This window comes from Sylvia atricapilla, chromosome 3 (genome assembly GCF_009819655.1).
Source record: "Sylvia atricapilla isolate bSylAtr1 chromosome 3, bSylAtr1.pri, whole genome shotgun sequence".
Classification (NCBI taxonomy): Eukaryota; Metazoa; Chordata; class Aves; order Passeriformes; family Sylviidae; genus Sylvia; species Sylvia atricapilla.
The window spans coordinates 1,679,324-1,700,976 of record NC_089142.1 but is presented as its reverse complement, the minus strand read 5'-3'; the positions used below and the strand labels follow the sequence as shown (position 1 = coordinate 1,700,976).

Sequence of the window (21,653 nt, the reverse complement as noted above, 5' to 3'; positions counted from 1 at the left end):
GGAGACTGAGACCCCAGCCTGAGTCTTGTCACCACACTGACCACACAGGATCAACCCCTGAGCAATGAGAAATGGATCAGGCCTTTCCAAAACAAGCAGATCTCCTTTTTTTCTCTCCCCCCTGGACCTGCTGTGCGAGGCCCAGCGCTGTCGCTGCCAGAACCACTCAGGATTTCACATCCAGCCACAGCCACGTGTGAGCAGAGTCTGATTTCACAGTCGTGCTCTGAGTTCAGCTGTCAAACCACAGCCACGGGACCGTCGTGAGCAGCAACGTGCCTGCAGAGCTGAGCTGCTCCTGCAGCCACTTCCTCCCAAAGGCCCCAAAATCAGAGAAAGCCACACGTCCCCAGCCTCCAAACAAATGCTGCTGCTCACAGCCTCGACCACTGGGCTCAGCCAGCAAGTTGGGTGCCAGCAAAATGAAGATTCCTGGTGGCAAAAAACTTCCCACCATCACTTGAACATCGAGATTTTGCAAAGGTGAGGAACAAAACCGGAAATATTTCCCATCCTAGGAGCTCCTGTTCTTTGCTGTGCAATTCACAAACGACACTAAACTTACTCAGCACTGTAATTTTCACTTCTCCTTTCTTGTCATCACACAGCCCATGGCTTCACTTGCTGAAGCCCGGGGTTTTCCCTTTGCAAGGTTCAGGTTTGTGCACAGCAAAACAGTCTCTTTAAACAGTCTTTTCTTATTTCCTTTTGTCAGAGGCTTCATGCTATGATGAATGTGTCTAAATGCAAAGCAGAAGTCCGTACAAAAAGAAGCCAGTGTGTGTGAGGTGGTTTTGTCTTATAAAAAAAAAAAAGACAGCCAGGACTGACTTTCGCCTCATTAAAGAGCTCCAGTCTGCATTTTTGTTAGATATATTTAGACACTAACGGCTTAAAAAAAATTAAATTAAAAGCAGTTATATTGTTAACACGTGGATGGATCAGTCACGTGGAAAGTAGGCACAGCAGATTCTCCAAACATAGGCATAGAAATCACTTTAATGGTGCACATGACCTATAAAATTTTAGGTAACACCCACCTGCACAGTGGTGTGACAGAACTGAGCTCCTGCAGAGCTGTGTCTTGTCCCTGCATCACCACACATCCCTGAGCACAGCACAGCTGCTCCAGGAGACAGGGAGGAGAGTAATTCCTGCTCATGGACACACTCAGCCAAGCCATGCTGCATTCAGTGGAGAAACTGAGGCATGGAAGAGGCATTTTCTGCTATAATTCATTTCCTATCACAAATAAAACCCGGACAACTTCCCAGCCATCGGCTTCTTCACCACCAAGTGTCTTTGGCAGCACTGCTGTAGCCCTCCTCCCTCACACCCTGGTCTCTATTCTGACAAAACACAGCTCCAAGAGAAAACTTATTTCCAAACCAAGAGCCAGCACAGCTAATTCTGGCCTGCACAAAGCACTAATTACTGATGCAAATGATCTCTCCCCAGCTTGATGGCAATGATAAACGATGGCAAATCATATGGGCAGAGAGTGGCACTGAAGAAAACAACGAGGCACACCCAGAGCAAGCACGTCTTGTAACCACTAAACACACATTTCTGTGCTCTACGTGGGCAGCAACGGCTGTCCGGAATACTTCAACAGCAGAAAACTGCACTGGAAAAAAAGAAAAACCCAACAAAAACACATCACCACAACATAAAAAAAACCCGAGTACATTCCTCCTCTTAGTCGGAGCCAGAACATAAGAAACAAGCAACATAATTATTTCCACACCGCAAGGAAAATAAACCCAAGAACACACAGAGGGAAAGAAACAAGCCTCCAAAGCAGATCTGCAAAACAGTTCAGGGCTCCTGTGCCGGGCTGTAATTTCCCAGCACAAATCAGGAGAGTGAAAAGTACAGGGAAGCCAACTTTGCGGTGAGGAACACCTCAGATCCCACAGCATCCCCTCCTCTGCCTGCAGAGTGGGTGCCCAAAAACCACCCTTCACGTTTCATTTTGCCTGAAATGACCCTCTCTGGTGTGGCCTTTGGTACAGACAGAAAGAAAACCATTTTCTTGCCTTTTTTTTGCATCGAGCACAAAGAGAATCAACCCCACGGGTGACTGCTGGTCCCACCTGCCCAGAGGTGCTCATCCACAAGAAGTACAACATCCCAAGAGGATGCCCAGCCCGGGTTCCCCAGCTGGGAGAGCAGTGGACCCAAAATCCTGGAAGCAAACAGGAGCAGAGTCTCTGTGCTCCATCCGGATAGAGGACTCACTCTTCGAGCATAAGTAAAAGCACTTTTTTTTTTTTTGCCCCCTCCCTTCACTTTGTTTTAAATGGCTGAAGAATTTCCTCTGTGAATGCTCCCAATTGTGGCTCGCCGAGTTATTTTTAAAAGCACAGAACCAGATTTTCAAGGCCCTGAATGAGGAAATGCAAAGCTTTTATTAAGCAATAATAGCCCAGACAATGGTCACAATTTCCCAAGGGTCTGAACACGGCAGCTGACAATGAGCTTTATTCCTGCACAAAACCCCCTTCACAGGCTCGGGAGGGTTTTGCTTTGTACGATCCAGGCTCAAGTTAGGGAGTTAAAACAGAAAGCTCGGTTTTCAGTGTGATTTCCTCCACCAATGCGTCTGATCAGACGATCAGAGGTACAAAAATCACCGTGAAAAGGAGCCGTGCACTGCCTCATTCCCTCCTTTGCTACCAGGACATCACCTCAGCCAGCTGGATCTTTCCCTTGTGGATGGATCCCAGCTCAAACCGGCCAACATTCCCAGGGTCAGGAGAGTGAAACAAAACCTTTCAGCTTTTCCTCACTGATACCTGAACCACTTCAAAATGCCTCTCACTAAAACGGCCAGAGATTTACCCTTCTAACCTCAGACCTGCTACCACGGGGTACAATCAGATCCAGAAGATCAGCTCTTCTTTCCTTCCAAGCAGGAGGAAGTTACAACTACGAGGAGCTGGTGCAGTCTCCAAACCCAGCCAGCAGCCAAGGTTTGGCCTTGCCAATGCCCATTTTCACTCAGTAATGCTGGCCACGAGCGACTCCCAGCACACCTGAGCCAGTGTGAGCAGCAGGCACTGCTGGAGCACAGAAAATCACGTTGGTTCAAGGTGTCTGCTCAGGACAGGATGAACTGTGCTACGGAAAGGGGTGGTTTTCTCTGCTGGTTATAAAGCAGATCTTGAGAAAAGAGGACAACAAAAAAAAAAAAAAAAAACAAAACAAACCCAAAAACAGAAATAACTTGATAAACAACCAGATCTGTAGAAAAATGTCCCAACCTAAATGTCTCCCACACGAATGCTGTCCTCACCTTCAGCAGAAAAGCAGCTAACACCATAAATTCAGGAGCTCTTCCACCCAAAACAAGCGCATTTCTGTCCTCCCACCATCTCCCCTCTTCCCTGTCCCGCTGAAAGCACAGCGCGGCTGCAGAGAAAACCAAGATTACAACTAAACCTCCAAACAAGAACTGAGCTTAGATTCAACCTCAGCACTTCCCAAAGTGCTCTGCCCCACAGCCAGGAGAGACCACAGGAGCTCTTTCTTCCAGCTTACCACAACCTCCAGGGGCCGTGAAAACACTTCCTAATCTTCTGCAGATCTGTCAGCCAGTCCACAACCAAGAGAGCTCCTGTGCCCAAAAGGAGAAAATACTTCAAACCCCTCCATAAACACCTGCAGTGCTCCTGTTGGTGCAGCTCCACACCTCTGGCACCAGAGGCCAGTGAGATCTGCTGCATCAGAGATCCTGCTCAGAACGGTACAGACACTAGAAAACGCTTTCAAGTTTGTCTGCAGCTTCCTGGAGGAAAGAAAAAGATGTTTTGAGGATTAATGAAAAATACGCTTTGTCCCCGTTGCTGTTTTCAAGCTGGCTATAATGGGCCATAAGGCAACCAAAGCCTCCACCACCTTTTGTATTTTTACTGTAAACTTCAAGGCCCCTTAACCCAATGGAATCCCTGAACTTGGCTCAAAATGCTACTGAAAAAATAAATAATTGTCTGCTTGTGTGTCAAACAGCTGTCCATGTCTGTGTGCAGACAAGTGTGCAGGAATCCAGGATATGTTTGGGAAATGGATGCACTCGAAGGCTGAGGATGCCAAAGGTAGCCAGATACTGCCATTCAGAGAACTCACAGGAGCACATCTGTGGCAGCAACATCTGTAAATCACAGCACATTATCTTCCACCCTCGCAATCAAGAGATTTGCTGGATTATCCAGAGCTGTCTGATCACGACAGACGGAGCTGTTGAAGCTCACTGCAGCTGCCTGAAACGCACACTGAGGCAAAGAGCTCGAACGAGGGACACAGCCCCTTCAGAGCTCGCTCCCAATTAGGAAAACTCTCGGAGTGATGAGGAAAGAGCCCCTCAGGGCCACAGGAGTGGCCACAGGTGACAAATGTGCAGCCAGCAGCCACTGCTTGGCAGAGGAGCTGCAGGCAGAGAGGGAGGATCAGGCAGGCTGCAGTCAATGAGAAACCAGAGAGGGGCTGGAGGATCGTGGGGAGGATAGAAACACACAGCAGAACTTTAAAAGGCAGCTTTGCCAAGCGAGCACAGCTCCAATTAACAAGCTGTATTGGCAAGGCCAGACCCCAAAATGCTCCTCGGCATCCAATCATCTAACCTGTGCTTAAAGACACACCATCACAGCATGGAGCTGGGGATCAGCTGGCTGAACCGATCCCAGCCAGACGCTAAAACTACCAGCAAATAGGTCAGTAATGTGTCCCCACACCATGCAGGGCCCTGCGGTGGGGAAGAGTCACACACCACCACTCCTGCGCCTGTGGAAAGGGTTTGAGAGGTTCCTCCCAGCCCCAAATCCATTTGCTAAATACTTCATTCTGTGGTTTGGGGGAAGTCACAGCCCACCTCATTGCCAGGAAGCCTTTTCATTGCCACCTTTGCAGGTGATGTCAGGCAACAAGTAATTCACTCCTACACAGGCAGGAGCAAAAATGCCCTTGGGCATTACCGACAATTCCAGATCGCTACAACCGGAATAGAAATCAGATCAGGGAGATTTTATTATACAGCTCTGCAAATTATTTAAATCAAGCAAAAAGAGGCAAGGTTAAACTAAGATTCCTTTCTTGCTCTGCCCTCCACATCCGGCTGTGAGAGTACACACGACAAAATTAAATACAGCTGTTCACTTTCAGATGCAGCACCAGTCATTTATTAACCTACACAAGGTCCAAACACGTACCTCCAAAAGCATGGGCTGAGGATAAGTTATTCCAGGTACTTTTTATGACATTTCTCTCACAAGAGAGTGGTGACAGATCCCATCTTTGGAAAGATTCAGGAGTGTGTCTCACCGAGCCTCCACTGCCATCAGTGACCTTTGCAGTAACACAATAAATATTTTAGCATATAATGAATTTTCTGCATTACATTTGCTCTCTGGGGTCTTGAAGATCAGCCAGGAACCAATCGATTGAGGGCACAAAGGTCCCATAAAACCGAAGTTACAATGTTACAATGGAAGTCTTACTACCTGCAGCAAAGAGTTAAGAGGTGAAGAGAAAAAAGGTGATTAAAAAAAACCCCAAACCAACTCATGAGCTCTCCATTTAGGTAAACTTCCATCAGATTCACTGCACCAGCCCTGAGATCCCTCCAGCCACTCAGGCAGGACTGGCCCTGAAGCTTCATCTTTATCGCTCTGAATTCCAAGATTCATTTGTGCCAGCAACAAACTTTTCAAAAATAACCTTTAAAAACCCACAAGCTTCCCAGCAGTTTGAAGGACAGGCTCTGAAACATGAGGGAAGCTGCGTGGTTTAGCTCCAGTTCTGCCATCAGCCTGTTTGGATCACTTGGATCCCTTCAGACACCTCCCTGCATCTCCTTTTCTTTGCCTGCTTGGAGGTGTCAGGGCTTTGTCATCGTGCAGCAGCACCTCAGGAACACGTGGAGTTGCTCACCTGAAGAGGTGAACACACAAAGCCAGCAGATACCAGCACCAGATATCGAGGCTGCTGATCTGTGCCAAAACCTCAAGCAGCCAGATTGTCTCTTCTTTTTTTTCTTGGATCTCATTTTCAGTAGATTTAGGAAAATTATCCCAGGGGTATGGCAAGGGACCAGAATGCAGAAGATCATTTCGTGACATCTCTAAGAGCACACAGTTAACACCGCCACCTCAATTTTTGTCTTATGACCTCACTCATTGGGAAGAGTTTTTATCACCCTCAATATCTTTACAAACACTTCCCTGTCTGTCTCCACCAAGTCTTTCCTTACTGCCATATAAGCCCAAGGCTTCTCTTTCCTCCCCTTGAGCTGTAGTCAAGGTAAGATCTTAATTTCCTCTACCATCTGCAATGAAACTGCCTCCACACCCGTGCCAAACAAGCTGGAATTACACCATTAATTTCAGCTTAGTCAGCTCACCCTACAGACTAAGTCAATATTTGACAGATATTTAGCAAAGACTACAATTTATTGAAATTCAGCACATGGTGCCCACCAGAACGGATACAGCAGAGATCAGAGTCAGCAGGACTTGCTTCTTGGGGGAAAAAACACCAGATAACCAGACTTCTTCTGGCTGGAGGTTTAGGGGTAGAAAGACCAGGGGTTGAGGGATAGAAAAATGGGGTTTAGGGATACAAAGACCCAGTTTCCTGCCCTCCAAAGGAGGCCTGCTTCCCGAGAAACAACCAGCATTCCCGGGAACTGCGGGAGTGAGAACATCTCAGCTTTCAGAGAGGCAGGGTTGCTAAGGCAAGCAAACAAAAGGCTCCTTGTCTGCAGCCCACAGCTCCTCAACACATCCCCACCACTGCTGGAGATGGGGTGGTGCAGCCCATCCAAGGAGCTCCAGCTAAATCCAGCGAAATCCAAGCCGTGCCCTTGTGAGCAGCCCTTCAGAGCAGGTCGTGTTTTCCTGTACCTTCCCAGCTGCTCCACAGCTGGCAGGGAGCAGGGAAATTCTGAGGGGAAGGATTCATGTGAGAACAATGCCAAAGAGGAAGGAGTCAAACCAGCAAGAGCAGAGCGTGGGGAATAAAATCATAATAAACAGAAGAGATCCACCATAAACTGCAAGTGGCTCACTACTCTTGAGTTTTCAACCACGGAAAAAAATAAACCATCAGCTGCAGGACAGCCCCTCAGCTTCCCACCCCTCACACGATTTTTCTGTGAAATCCTGAAATCCAGCTGCTGGAAAGCAGCACACCCCAGCAGATCTCGATGCTGTGAGTCAGCTCTCACAGATGTCATCTCTCCCCAAGTGCTGTTTTCCAGACAACAGCCCCAGCGCAGTGTCAGAATGAGGTACCCTCAGAGCTTTGTGCCAGCGCTGCTCAGGGGAAGAAAAAACTGCTGAGGCCACCCCAGGCTGGGGAATGACAGCCCCAAGAATGCTCTGTGTAGGCACTCAGGGGGAATTAATGACACCCCCAAGAAACAGGCTCACCCCAAGGCTGGGGCACATTTTAAGATGAAGCTGCTCCGAGTTCAAAGACGGGCATTTTTTGGCTTTTCCGTAGAAGACGGAAGCAATTCCTTTAACTGCCACTTCAATTTCTCGTGTCTCCTCTTCCCTCCTCCATCAGCACAGGCAGCTTCTGCAGCTCCTGGATGTCTCTAACCCTGTTGTGTGCCTGGTTCCTCCTGCTGGCTGGCAAAGTCCTGTGCTTACACGAGCCCTGGGAAACGGTGCCAAAACTGAGGATTAAAGGAATAGGTCAGTAAAAATTTCCAATAAACAGACCATGCCAGGGAGGAGGAGGAGGAGGAGGGGAGTGTTGATCCAAAGTCCCCTCCTGTCAGCAGACACAAAGCACTACACAGACCAGAGCTGCCACCAGCAGAGAAAGCTGCTCATGTAATTTTTCTTTTTTTATTATTTTTTTAACGTGCGAAAACTAAGTGTCTCTTGTTTTGTACAAAACTGGCTGGGAGAGGAGAGTCCAAACAACCAAGTAAACAATCCACAGGCAGCCCAAACCAGCTGCAGAACAAGGAGTCTCCCACCCAGCAGCACCCCAGGGAGTGAATCTTGCTTGGCCAAAGCATCGAGACGAGATCCAAACTCAGAACAAACCTCGTGCTGCAGCTCATCAAAGGCATGGCTCAGCAGTTTAATTCAGTCACAAAGTAAAACTTGAAACCAAAAAGATGCATATCAAGGTTTATAGCAACGAGAAAGGTTTCCAGCAACATTTTCTCTTGCCCCTGGACAAACTCTTTGGCTGCAGGAGCTGAAGGAAACCACACAGCGTGGACACACAAACGTACCCTGCGTTTGAAAGCAAAAAGAACAAAGCTCTGGTGAATGTGGGAAATTAGAAAGCCTGACAGATTTCACCCTGGTTTATCCCCTGGCAAATTAGCTACTGTTTAAACATGGAGCTCGGGCATTACATCATCTGTTTTTGGTTTGTTGGGGTTTTTTTTTTTAAAGCTAAACCATTCTTGCATTCACAGCTTGAGGAACATTGTTCATTCCAAACAGACTCGACTAAATGAAGGGGTGGATCAAGCCTTTTGCAGGAACCCTGCGAGCAGGGAAGCACACACCTAATCTGCTTTGCAAGTTCAAACAGTGAAAGATTTTTATCTGGAGTTTAGCAGGAAATATGGAGCCCCTCAGGTTTGTCTATTCACATCCAAGGATGAAAAACCTACTTTTTCAAGTCGGGATGTGCAAAACCAGCCTGATGAGGAGGCTGAAATCACACAGGCTGCTGCTCACTCAGCTCCAGATCATTGTGGCAGAGTCCCATTTCATTCTTCTGGTTATTTCTGTCCCCTGTGGAAACAACTCCAGGGACACCACACTGCCTTGAGGGATCAGCCTGAGAGGAGGGGAAACTCCAAACTGAGCTACTGGAGACGTATTTCTGGCATCTGTTGTCCTGTTACAGCTTGGACACTCGTTTTGGAGTGTCTCCTTTGAGAGACGCTGATCTCCATCAGGACAATTTTCTCCCAAGCTGGCAGGAGCTGAATTTTGCAGCACCTGCCCCTTGGCACGGCTCTCACCGAGTTTTCTCTGCCCTGTTTTTGGGCCAGGCTCTCACAGCCTCAACAAGTGCAGCTCCAGAAAACACCCAGAGCAATGGGGCTCTCACGTGGAAACTGGAATGCTGAGAGACCTCTTCACACGACGTGTTTTTCTGACCCTTCGCTCTCCAGGGTTGTCAGATTTTGCAGTGGAGAAACGCCAGAATTTTCAAAAGGGAAAAAGGAAGGGCCATTGGTCTCATCCCTGAGAAGAGCAGGTTTCACACAGTGCTGGGCTGGAGAAAGGCCCTCAGATATTGGACATTTTCCAGTATCAAAACCAAACCCACAGTGGGCTCTGACCACAACCCAATGACACTGAGGAACCAGATTTCACAAGAGCTCTGCTAAAAATTTTTTTAAAAAAAAAAAAAAAAAAAAAAAAAAGAGTTCTTTTTTTTTTTCCTTTACCTAAACCTGGCAAGGTTCTATGATCTCATCACATTACAACCTCTAAAGCTAAAAAAGATAAAAAAGCAAATAAAAAAAACCCAAAATGAAATAACACAAAACCAAAGCAAAGCTACAAATAAAACCAACAAAAAAAACCCACAGACCTTTCATCATCCCACCTCTAGACATTCAAAAATACAGGGAGAATTTTCTCCTTAAATAAATAAATGTTTATTTTGTACTAATACCCAGGATAAGCAATTCTGGCTTAAAAAAAAAAAAATTCTAAGCAAACAACCACAGCAAAAAGTTTCAAAAACTTCATCTGTGGAAGTCTCGTCAAATAGAGCTTAACCTTTAAAAAAGCAAAACCCAGTAATGCACAGAGAAAAATGGGTTTTGCTGTCAGGATGTAATTAAAAAACCCAAAACAACTCAATTTCACTCTATATCAAGATTGCCAGAAGCTGATCTGGGAGAAAGTCAAGCAAACAAATTTTCTCTCCGAGATTGCAAAAGGTCATTTCAAACAATTACTAAAAGGCAGCACTGCAAACAACATATGCCAATTCTTTTATTTTTATTTTTTTTTTCCAATTTACAAGGTACCTTTATTGCTCCAGTTATTACCTGGAAAGAATAATAATCCCAGGGATTGTGCAGCTGATAAAATAATTGCATGAATTACCAAGGAACCCTTAAAAACTGCATTTCAAAGAGAATTGAGAACTGTTTGTTTCTTTTTCCTCTGCTTTTGCGTAACAGTTCCCCAAAACAGGTCTCATCTGCAGCTCAGCTTGGGCCAGGATGAAGACATTCCTTCCCACTGGACAGGAAGTAAGGGAGATTATTAATTTCACTTCTCAAAACAGAAAAGCAGAATTCATAGCAAGGAGACGTCAGAATAAAAAGTCAGGCAATAAAAAGAAGCCCAAAAATCTGAAAATTTTGTACCCAACACGCATTTTTCCAGTCGGCCCGCTACCAAGAACCCTCCAAAACGTGGCATTTTCTTCTCTCAGCGCCACTCCTGACAGGAACTGCCTGTGTCAGCACAAAAGCTCTGCTGCACCCAGCAGCAACGAGGAGCTGAAAAATGAGCATCTGATTCTGGTGACCTTCATAGCCACATACAACAGCCAACCATTCCTGTCCATTCAGCGTGTTCGTGCAGCACGAGTCCCTTCATTAAATCACCCTCCTGGCTCCTGAGCACGCTCTGGGGCTGCAGGGAGGAGAAAAAGGTGCTGGGGCAGCTCCCTGACACGGCAAAGCGGCTGTGCCACTGTCACACTGCTCACCTGCCCAAGGCCAGCTGCTCCAGAGAGGCTGGTGGCACCTGGGTTGTCACAGCTCTGGGGTGGCAGCAGGGCCAGGGCAGTGCCTGTCCCCTGTGCTGGGGACACTTCTGGGACAAGGATGACATTGAGGGGCTGGAGTGAATCCAGGGAAAGGAATGGAGCTGGGGAAGGGGCTGGAGCACCAGGAGAGGCTCAGGGAGCTGGGAAAGGAGCTCAGCCTGGGGAAAAGAGGCTTCAAGGGAGAACTTTTCCCTCTCTGGGGTGACAGCAGGGCCAGGGCAGTGCCTGTCCCCTGTGCTGGATCTGCTGGGGACACCCCCAGTGCTGGGGACGCTTCTGGGACAAGGATGACATTGAGGGGCTGGAGTGAATCCAGGGAAGGGAACAGAGCTGGGGAAGGGGCTGGAGCACCAGGAGAGGCTCAGGGAGCTGGGAAAGGGGCTCAAGAGGTTTCAAGGGAGAACTTTTCCCTCTCTGGGGTGGCAGCAGGGCCAGGGCAGTGCCTGTCCCCTGTGCTGCCTCTGCTGGGACACCCCCAGTGCTGGGGACACTTCTGGGACAAGAAGTGCACTGAGGGGCTGGAGTGTGTCCAGGGAAGGGAGCTGGGGAGAAGTCTGGAGCACTGAGGGAACTGGGAGGGAACTGGGAAAGGAGCCCAGCCTGCAGAAAAGGAGTTTCAAGGGAGAATTTTTCCTCTCTGGAATTTGCTGACAGGAGAGGGCAGCCAGGTGGGATCAGGCTGTGCTCCCAGGGAACAGGCACAGGATGAGAGGAACAGCCTCGAGCTGTGCCAGGGGAGGTTCAGGCTGGATAACAGGAGGAATTTCTTCCCTTCAAGGGTAGTCCATCCCTGGCACAGCTGCCCAGGGCAGTGGTGGAGTCTCCATCCCTGGAGGGATTTAAAAGCAGTGTGGATGTGGCACTTGGGGACACGGGGCAGTGGTGGCCTTGGCAGTGCTGAGGGATGGTTGGACTCCATGATCTCCAAGTGCTTTTCCAGCCTAAACTATTCTCTGATCTGCCTCCAAGGACACTCCAGCATGAAACCTCCCAGGGCACCAGCCCTTCCCTTGGTGCTTCCTGCCACTAAGGGGATTCCACATCTCCAACTAAAAATCCCTCCAGCAGTTTGCTCTTGGATTTTCAAACTGAATCACTTCACTGAGGCATCATCTGAAAGACAGGGACTGCAGAGCTGAGAGAGGGAGAGGGACCAAGGCCACCCCTTCCAGCAGCAGGCTGTGAAATCAGTTCAACCATGTCACCAATCTCAAATTCGAGGGTCAGTGTCAACAAGTAGCAGGCAGTACTTCCCTGCCTCACAGACACTGCAATACACTCAGATACTATGGAAACGTTAACCTGTATTTCCTGAGCAGTTAAAAAGCACAGAAGCAGGAGGAGGTGAGAGAAAAGCTTGGATATAGTCGCCTCTCTCCTCAAAAGACTCCACATAAACACACAAACAGCCTGAAAAGGGAGATCTCTCGATGCACATACAACAGCTTCTGGTAAACAGGCTAAGAATAGGTACAAGGACAGCAAAGTGTCCAAGTGAGACTCCCCTGCTCACAAGAAACATTCCCAATACTGCTCCTGCTTTAAGCAGCTTCGAGGAGAGGAAACTCACTTCGGCTCTTTTTGTAACACTTGCTGCAGTGCATTTGTCAAACGGCTGCCACTCCGTGTCCCGGGGAGAGCTGCTGGAACCCGAGGCTCGCGTGTCGGCGCACGCAGCGGAGATCAGAGACGCACCGGGAAACGGGCGCCAGATCCGCCTGCAGATTCCAGGTCACTCCTCCCAAGGCAGTGGAATTACACAGAGACACAAGTCAGAGCAAAGCCTGGGTCGTGCTGGTGTAAACTACCCACGGAGATGCTCCCGGCTCTGCTGCCTGAGCAATGTCACCCGAAACACAAACTCAGCGAAACGCTCGGTGCGCGCAAGAAACATCTTCTCCAACATCTCGTTTGACGAGGGAGAAACAATCCCGCAGCTTGGCCTTTCTAATCAAAATCAGCACTGTCCCCACAACGTAAAAGTCACTTCCAGAGAAAAAGCAGGTCTGATCCCTGAGGGGTGTAGGGAGATCAGCTTGTGTACAAAAACCTCAGACACCTGGCAGCTCCAGCTCAATCCTTACTCCTAACTAACTACACCCTTGAGACGCTGGGAAAAGCCTTGGTGCTATTCATCATTGCCACAAAGTGAAAACAGAGTCAGGAGACCCCGGGGTAAACGCAAGAATCCAACTGCAAGATTTCTTTGGCTCTTTTTTTTATGACGTTTTGGTTTTTGTTAAAAATGCTCAGATTGACATCAACGACGACACTTTGCAGACGTTACTGATTTACAGCTTTCCCCCGTGAAGAACGGCAGCCTCAAACGTGTTTTAAAGGTAAAGGAGTGTAAGGAGTTTGCAGACTACAACAGAACCCAGCAGCAAAAACACCCAAATGCTTCTGAGTCCATCAAATCTCACCACCTGAGGATCAGCTCCACCTTCTGCTTTTAACAACCACCCTACAACATCACTACAAGAACTGCTCTCCCCTTTCTCCACGTCCTTGTTTTCCTTCTGGGATGCACCGCTGAGAACTTTGCGAGGAAAGGCTTAACAGCTAATTGTCAGACGCCAATTAGTGGCACCTTTCCAAGGCATCCATCTCTGGCTGCTTTTCCGATTGCTGGCTCCTCCTCAATGCCCACATTAAAATGAAGGTACACTAGGTAGGTGGCAGATTCATTGACAAGCACCAAGGTCTTCCCAGGAGAGATGCCTAAGGAAAGAAATATCCTAGCTAAACAATGCATTGGTTGTTGGTTTTTTTTCCTTCCTATTTGCTATGGAAGTGCTATCTTTATTAATTATCTGAGAAGGATGCTAAACCTATTCTGCGACATTTATTATTTGATGTACAATGCATTTCTGGGAGTCTGTGGGCTCCTGTATCACATGGCCAGCAAATTACCTCTAAATGAGGAAGACAAGATCATACTGTCCTGACTTCTGTCCACCTGCTGGCCACACATCACAGCTCTGATGTCACTACTGCACTTATACCAAAAGTTTCTGACCTGTTTTACTTTCAGACCCTCACAAGTTTCCCTGCAGACAGAAAGGCTCTGGTAGGGAATCCAGGAGTGCTCTGCTTAGACTTTCCAGACCCCTTAGGAAAGTCTAAGCAGAGTCTGAGAAAGTCTGAGCCTTAGGAAGAGGCTCACAGCACTGCTCTAAATATCCAGGCTCTGCTCTCACCTCCGAGGCTCCCCGCTCGTTTGGCAGCTTCTCCTTGTCACAAGCTCCAACGCTTCCACGCCAACCTTTTCCAGGCATCATCTGCGTGTCAGCAGCAACTCCCCAGCAGATCCTCCACTCCAACACAATCCAGAACACATCACTTCCCACTGAGAGCCCACACAGAGCAGACCTGCAGCGTAATGACTTCCTCGTGCCCGTAACAGAAGCGCTGAAAGGCGTGTCCAAGTGTCCCAGCCCGACGTGCTCCGGCGTGGATCACGTGTGGAAAAGAAGAAGCCTTTCCCCACCTTCAGTGATGTGCTCAATTCCATCAATCCCAGCCTCAGAAGGTGGGGTGTGTATGGGATAGAGGAAAGGAAAGTTTCTCCTCACATTGGGAGTGGAGGTGTGTCGTAATGGAGGATGTTGGGTGGTTTTAATTGTGTTGTTTTTACAAGCAGAGAAGACAATTTCCACGAATTGTCCCCACAATTAATTAAGTGTGCACAAATTAAGTGCCCACGACTTCATCCTCTCTTTGCCTGCATTTACAAAGCACCCAGCCTGTCAAGAAGAGTTCCCTGAGGAAGGCAATGCATGGGCAGAGCAGTGCACTTCCTGCTCCGTGGCACTGTGTGCCTTTAACAAACAGAACTCGCTCCCAGATGAATCCATCGATGCCAAATACCCCGGCACAGACTGGAGATGACTTTGTTACACTGAACAGGAAAACAGCTCATCCAGAGGCAGATGTCGGAACCCACACTTCAGGCAAAAACACAACAGGAAGGAAAACAAACCTCAGGCTACCTGCACTGTCACTGTCCCTAAGATTTAAGTCAGATGAGAAGACACCTCGGAAGTACTTTGAACCATAAAAGAAAGCATTTTATGAGACCAGACAGGTAAAAACCCAAGCAGCTGGGCACCGTGCAAAGTAGGGGAATTAAAACGTTACTTCCGCACTGGGAAATGCTCTGAACGTTTTCTATTCGAAGAAACTTGAAAGTGTTTCTCAGAATCTGTGGGTTAATCCCACGTTCTGATACCGCTCTCAGGCAGGCGTTTGCATTAGAAAAGTGGTACATTTTCTTAAGGCACCAAAACTCAGATAAAGGGGAGGGCAGAGGATAGTAGAGAGAAAACACACCCGGACTCCAGGCAACAAGATTCCAATCATTTAAGAAGCTGAGTGTAAGAGCAGAAATTCTGAGACTCGTTAAGAATATGTGCTTTAAAATAGTCCTTATGTCTATTAGTGGCTACAGATCAGTAGCAGATGCTGGTTTGGAGGTTCAGGGTTCTGTCCCCCCCCAAAAAAACAACCTACAGGATTGATTTGATTGATTTCTAACTCTCAATTTTCTGTATTTCACTCGATTTTACCCTTGAGCAACAGATCACTCTGTAGCGTTATTGGTTATGTCAACACAGCCCTGAGAAACCATTATCCATTTACCACCAATTAGCAGGGACAGATCGTCAAATCCCAGAATGGTTTGGGTTAGGAGGAGCCTTGAAGCTCATCCCATTCCATCCCTGACATGAGCAGGGGACACCTTCCACTCTCCCAGGTTGCTCCAGCCTGGTCTTGGACACCTTCAGGGATCCAGGAGCAGCCACAGCTTCTCTGTGCACCCTGTGCCAGGGCCTCACCACCCTCCCAGCAAAGAATTCCTAAAACCTAACCTAAACCTGCCCTCTTTCATCGCAGACGGCTTAGTCAGACCGGTAACAGGCATCAATTAACAAACAGCAATGACTCCACAGGAACGGGGTTTCAATTTGCACTTCAAAACTGGCCCTATAATAACATCGATTTACCTGGTGGGGCCCCGGGGATCGATGAGCTGCAAATGCCTGTGTCTTTATCCTTCCCCAACAAACCCCAAAACCTCAAGCTGGCTTTGCACCTCTCCTCAAGCAGCACCACGATTTGCATTGTGCCCAGCAGCTGCAAGAGACAAACCCAACCACGACAAGCCCCAGCGAACAGCACTTTCAAAGGTTCTTAGAGACCAAAAACTCTGCTTTTGGGGATTGCAGCCCCACGAGTCCAGCTCAAACCCGTGCTAGCTTTAGCCCGGCCAGCACGGGTTGTGGGAGACAACTGGAGGTCTCAGCTGCATCCCCCCAAATCCCATGGGAATGCTCTCCCCACTGCCAAGCCATGCAGCAGCAGACAGATTTTTTTGTCTTTTCAGTGGCGTATCTAAACAAGCCCATGAGTTACATTTGTCTTTTTCACGTGAAAAAAAAAAAAAAAAAAAAAAAAAAAAAAAAAAAAAAAAACAAAAAAAAAAAAAAAAAACCCCAATATTTTGCTTGTTGGGAGGTTAAGACACAGGAATCCCGCTCTGGGTTTCCTTCATTAGGAGTAACACCAAATATTCTACCCCGAGTTAAAATCCCAGAGTCAGGAGCTGCTGCAAAATGTTCACAGTCTGCTCCTTCTCAAAAAAAAAAAAAAAAATAAAGGTATTTAGGGCAGATCACAGGAAAAATCTCTGGTGATGAGACAGGAGCCAATGAGCACGAGGTCCCTTTCCAGTTCACTGTTTCTCTGAGATCTCCAAAGCAGAAAAATCGTCTCTGGACACGAAGCAATTCACAAAGGGCTGCCGTGATCTTGGCATCAAACAGGTAACATCTGTGGTTAGCTGCAATTCCCAGCCTGGTGAAAACATTACTGTGGGCAGCACGAGGAATGCCCTGGGAAAACAGGCAAGGCAGCTGGGAGAGGTGATTGCAGTCAAAGGGTAAGGAGAAAAACAAAAAAACAAATACACACAAAATATACACAGCCAGAAGGAGAGAGACAAACTAAAAACTTAAGCTGAAGGTGTCACGGCATTTCAAGGATTAATGGGAATTAATGTCATGGGAAGCAAGCCCAGGAAGGGCTCTGGCTTCCCATAAGCAAACAAAACTTGGGAATGCATCAACATCATCCAACTCATCGGCTAAACAGCCCCAGAGATCCACAGATATTCAAGGGAAGAAGAAGAAGAAGATGATGATGATCTTTCCCAGCCCATCTGAACAGCACACAAACAACCCTCCGATTTTACCACATACTGAGACCCAGCCTCAGTGAAGGCAACTCAACAATCATCTTTTCCTTGTTCCCAGCATTTGCTGCTTTTGCTCTGACTTGACATCTGCCAAAAACCCATCGTCACGTGTAAACAAACACGAGAGCTAACGGCCCCCACTTGAAAAATCAGAGAATTCCAGAAAACTGCTCTGGACTTCCCCTCTGCAACACGACATTCAAGAAGTTCAAGAACTGTCTGTACCACAGCTGAGCTGCTGGAAAATTTTGCTCAATGAAGGCAGGCTCCAGAATCCCTGAACACCGAGCTGAACCCATGCAAACTCCCATTTCTGGAAGGAGAAATGGAAAAGCAGAGGCATCCCAAAGGCCTGAGTGGGAACAGATAACACTGCATGATAACAACTGATGGTAGGTGAAGTTAAGGGATTTGTCAGGGGGAGATGAATCTCTCTCCCCATCATCACATAATCAGACTGTGCTTCATTCCTGATGCTATTTCTGCATAGAAACGAGTTCAAGATTACTCAGTACTTGATAAAACCCGCCAACCCACGTTCCAAGATGTTACTATCTCGGATATTATAGATTTCTCCAGGAGAACAGAAATATCTAAGATAATCACCTGCATGTGACACTCCTCTCAGGAAACAAAGTTACTTAATCTTCTTCACACACACACACGAGACTCGCAGCACAAAAAAAAAAAAAAAAAAAAACCACCAGGGACTTTAAAGGGAAGTTATCATATTATGGTATCAACACACACGTTCTATCGGACTCAAGGAAAAGCAACAAGAGGTCAGAAACTGGTCAATGTTTGGATTTTAAAACACACACACAGCAACAGAACAGCTTATCTAAAGTGCTTCTCAGCATCCCTATGAATCCTTAATACCACTTGAAGCATTTCCAGCCCCTTCACGCTCCAAATCGTTTGGGTTTGGACCAGCGTAACGGGGCATTAGCCTGTTGGCATTAAGTTATTATTATCACCACACAGGTAAAATTTTTGGTAAAGACACCTCTGTCCTTGAGCAGGAAGAGACCTCATGTGGGGAAAACAGCTGGGAAAAAAAGAACAACACAGATCTCAACTTTAGCAATTAACTCACAGGAGCGCAACACCAGCAATAAGAAGCCCAGAGCAAGGCAGCCTCGTCCTTGCTGTCCTCACCACTTCACAAGGCAGAACCCCAGCAAGAACCACAAGGACTACGAGTCAGGCTCTGCCTCAAAGCGGGAGAAATGGGGCTGCACTGGTGAGGGTGGATGCGACGATCTCTTAAACGCTGAGGATCCACAGGCAGGACAAGGATCCTTGCTGGATGCAGGAGGGAGGACAGGCAACAAGGCTGGAGCCTGCCAGCAGCACCTGGGCACCATCTGCCACCAGGGTCCCTAGGTTTGTGGGGACCCCTCCACGGTGCCCCTCGCTCTGTGAGACCCCCACAACTCCCCTCATGCTGTCAGGGATTCTCTCACAGCCCTGAGGGGCTCTCGCAGCCTTGTGGGGGTCCCGCTTTGCAGTGTGACATCCCCACAGTGCCTCCCAGGCTGTGAGGTGAGGGACTCCCTTTACAGCCTCACCAGCCCTGAGGGAACAACCAGCCCTGAAGGAGCTCCCTCACTGTGTCCCCAGCCCTGAGCGAACCCCTCACAGAGCCCTCAGGAACCTCTCCCCACCGTGCTGCCATCCCTGAGGGACCCCCACTCACAGAGACCCCTCAGGAACCTCTCCCCACCGTGCCGCCATCCCTGAGGGACCCCCACTCACAGAGACCCCTCAGGAACCTCTCCCCACCGTGCCGCCATCCCTGAGGGACCCCCACTCACAGAGACCCCTCACAGAGCCCTCAGCGACCTCTCCCCACCGTGCCGCCATCCCTGAGGGACCCCCACTCACAGAGCCCTCAGGAACCTCTCCCCACCGTGCCGCCATCCCTGAGGGACCCCCACTCACAGAGACCCCTCAGGATCCTTTCCCCACCGTGCCGCCATCCCTGAGGGACCCCCACTCACAGAGCCCTCAGGAACCTCTCCCCACCGTGCCGCCATCCCTGAGGGACCCCCACTCACAGAGACCCCTCAGAGACCCCTCAGGAACCTCTCCCCACCGTGCCGCCATCGCTGAGGGACCCCCACTCACAGAGACCCCTCAGAGACCCCTCAGGAACCTCTCCCCACCGTGCCGCCATCGCTGAGGGACCCCCACTCACAGAGACCCTTCAGGAACCTCTCCCCACCGTGCCGCCATCCCTGAGGGACCCCCACTCACAGAGACCCCTCAGGAACCTCTCCCCACCGTGCCGCCATCCCTGAGGGACCCCCACTCACAGAGACCCCTCAGGAACCTCTCCCCACCGTGCCGCCATCCCTGAGGGACCCCCACTCACAGAGACCCCTCACAGAGCCCTCAGCGACCTCTCCCCACCGTGCCGCCATCCCTGAGGGACCCCCACTCACAGAGACCCCTCAGGAACGTCTCCCCACCGTGCCGCCATCCCTGAGGGACCCCCACTCACAGAGACCCCTCACAGAGACCCCTCAGGAACCTCTCCCCACCGTGCCGCCATCCCTGAGGGACCCCCACTCACAGAGACCCCTCACAGAGCCCTCAGCGACCTCTCCCCACCGTGCCGCCATCCCTGAGGGACCCCCACTCACAGAGACCCCTCACAGAGACCCCTCAGGAACCTCTCCCCACCGTGCCGCCATCCCTGAGGGAGCCCCACTCACAGAGACCCCTCAGGAACCTCTCCCCACCGTGCCGCCATCCCTGAGGGACCCCCACTCACAGAGACCCCTCAGGAACCTCTCCCCACCATGCCGCCATCCCTGAGGGACCCCCACTCACAGAGACCCCTCAGGAACCTCTCCCCACCGTGCCGCCATCCCTGAGGGACCCCCACTCACAGAGAGCCCTCAGGAACCTCTCCCCACCGTGCCGCCATCCCTGAGGGACCCCCACTCACAGAGCCCTGAGGAACCTCTCCTCACCGTGCCGCCATCCCTGAGGGACCCCCACTCACAGAGACCCCTCAGGAACCTCTCCTCACCGTGCCGCCATCCCTGAGGGACCCCCACTCACAGAGACCCCTCAGGATCCTTTCCCCACCGTGCCGCCATCCCTGAGGGACCCCCACTCACAGAGACCCCTCACAGAGACCCCTCAGGAACCTCTCCCCACCGTGCCGCCATCCCTGAGGGACCCCCACTCACAGAGCCCTCAGGAACCTCTCCCCACCGTGCCGCCATCCCTGAGGGACCCCCACTCACAGAGACCCCTCAGGAACCTCTCCCCACCGTGCCGCCATCCCTGAGGGACCCCCACTCACAGAGCCCTCAGGAACCTCTCCCCACCGTGCCGCCATCCCTGAGGGACCCCCACTCACAGCTCTCCCAGCCCTGAGGGACCTCCATCAGATCCCCCCAACCCTGAGGGACCTCTATGGCAGCCCCCCAGCCCTGAGGGACCCCTCTTAGAGCTCCGCCGGCCCTCAGGAAACCCGCGCCCCCCTCCTGCCCCTCAGGGACGCCCCAGCCGAGCTCCCCCCACACCGCCGCTGCAGGGGGCTTCCCCCGGACTGTACCATTCCCGTCTTACCCAGCCCCACAGCCTGCCGCGGGGGGGGGTTCCTGCGGGGGGGTGTGTTACCGCTCTCCCACCTTCCTCCCCCTCTCCCCGTGCATGGTACGCTCCGCTCCTACCTCTCGGCGCCCTCACTTCGCCCTCCCGGCGGAGCCGCGAGTGGCTGGGGGGGGAGCCATAGCCGCTGCCTCGTCTTCCCGCTCCGTCCGCCTTCCCCTGCTCCCCCCCCGCGCCCCCCCACGGGCCGGACACAGTTGGTTTATTCCGAGAAGCCGGCCGATCCTCTCCCCTTAAACCGCTGGGTCTCGCACGTCTTCGGCCATTTCCGACCGAACCGGCGGAAGTTACCGAAGTGGCGGCGGAACTTAACGAAGAGAGGCGGAGATAGCCGAAGCGGGGTCGGAGATAGGCGAAGCGGGGGCGGAGATACCCGAAGGGTTAAGGGCGGGGAGCAGCGAGACTCTCGCCTCCGGAACCTGCCGGGAACAGCCGAAGCTGCTCCCAGCTCGGGTCTCGCCACTGCGCACGCGCGCGGCCGCGTTTTCCCGCCTAAAAGGAAGGCGCGCGCCCGCCGTGCCTCGCGCCCTCCGCTCCCCTCACGGAGGGGCCGCCATCTTGCCGGTGTCCGATGGTGCCTCGAAGGGGCAGCCGCAGCCCGGCTGTGTGGGTGTTATAAAGTGAGATATTAATTTTAAGGAATTAAGGACTTTAGTTAAAGTAGACGTGGACTTGCTGACGTAGACTTCCCTTTACATTTTGAAGAATAAAAGACTTTAGCACGTAGACTCCCCTTTTACTAACTAGACGTTGCTGAGGTAAACTCCCTTTTTTTTAACATAAGCCAGATGTAAGGAACCGATAAATCAGGAGACCTGTCAACTTAATCAACAGACTCCAAGGACACAATGTGATCATAAATCAGATAGTCTTGAGAAAACAGGATCCTGGTGTCACCAACACTAAATGGTGAAAAAGTCAAAGCGAGGAAGACGCATCTTACTTCATCATTTTGAGACCCCACCCCCTAAAAAGGACCACCGACCCATTTCAA

The 21,653-nt window shown here is 50.2% G+C and overlaps 1 protein-coding gene across 2 annotated transcripts in view; it reads right to left on the bottom strand.

Annotated features, from left to right (window-relative positions):
• Positions 1-20,956, bottom strand: part of EXTL3 (exostosin like glycosyltransferase 3) — a 114,103-nt gene extending 93,147 nt beyond the window's left edge. For both annotated transcript variants that reach the window (XM_066314585.1, XM_066314586.1), the window contains exon 1: positions 20,722-20,956. The gene's annotated coding sequence lies outside the window, so the exon portion shown is untranslated. The remainder of the gene's footprint in view (positions 1-20,721) is intronic.
• Between the last annotated feature and the right edge of the window lie 697 nt (positions 20,957-21,653).